This window comes from Lupinus angustifolius, chromosome LG04 (genome assembly GCF_001865875.1).
Source record: "Lupinus angustifolius cultivar Tanjil chromosome LG04, LupAngTanjil_v1.0, whole genome shotgun sequence".
Classification (NCBI taxonomy): domain Eukaryota; kingdom Viridiplantae; phylum Streptophyta; class Magnoliopsida; order Fabales; family Fabaceae; genus Lupinus; species Lupinus angustifolius.
The window spans coordinates 15,348,969-15,350,065 of record NC_032012.1 but is presented as its reverse complement, the minus strand read 5'-3'; positions in this window follow the sequence as shown (position 1 = coordinate 15,350,065).

The following is a 1,097-nucleotide window of genomic DNA, read 5'->3' as shown; positions in this document are numbered from 1 at the left end:
TTCGATTTCATTCATTGCAATTTAAATGTGAATAAATGCACAATAACTCAATTTGATTCTAAGAAAGTTGCAAGTGATGATTAATATATGAGTTAAGATTTGGAACAAAGAAAAAATAATTGAGATCGTTTTGTTTATTTTTCTCACTTAACTCTGTAAATATGTTCACCTACATTTTTAACTATGCAAATGCACCTTTAACATGTGTACTCTTTTATTCTATAATTTAATCTTATGTTTTTCATTTGTTGTCTTATAATTGATAATAATTTTAATTGATTAAAGATTTAAATGCTATGATTATATTTCAGTTAAAACTTAAAATAATTTTGATAATAATTGTGTAATGATAGGTCAACATTAATGTCATATTTATGAGCATAATCTGATTTCATTGATGCTTCTTAACTCCTTTGCCCTCATTCTTATCAGTTGCGTCTCAAATTGCCGAAAGTCTATCATCTCATTCATTCTTCTTAAACATAAGATTTAGTATATATATATGGAGCTACGAACCATACATGATTGGTTATAAGGCCAAATTTACTATTTACACAATTTTAATATGAGAATTGTTCTCATTGAGTAGCTCCCTATATATATAAAATCTTAAATAAAATACACATATATGAGTTACATTTTTAAGGAACAAATATATTAAACAAAATACAAATATATTATAACTGTTTTATAACTTATAATTGATTGAGAGAGGAAATATATTTTCATAACTTATAGTTGGTTTAGAGAGAAAATATATTTTCAAAATAAATGAATCAATATAAATACAAATAAAAATATTTTTTAAAGTGCATTTTTTTTATTGATGTGTGTTTATTTTGTAGATTTGTTCAGTTCTCATTTTCATTAATTTTTTTGTTTATTTTTCATAGATATATTTATTTTGTTGTTATACAAAAAGAAATAACAAACTAATTTATAGCAAACCCTCTTTGGGAACCCAAAATACATGAAATATTTAAATATAGACAATTGAATACACTTGATTTATTTTATTTTGTTTCTTACCTTTGTTATTAACATTGCAGATATAACAATATTAGTTTATATATTTTGATACTTTGTAACAATAATTA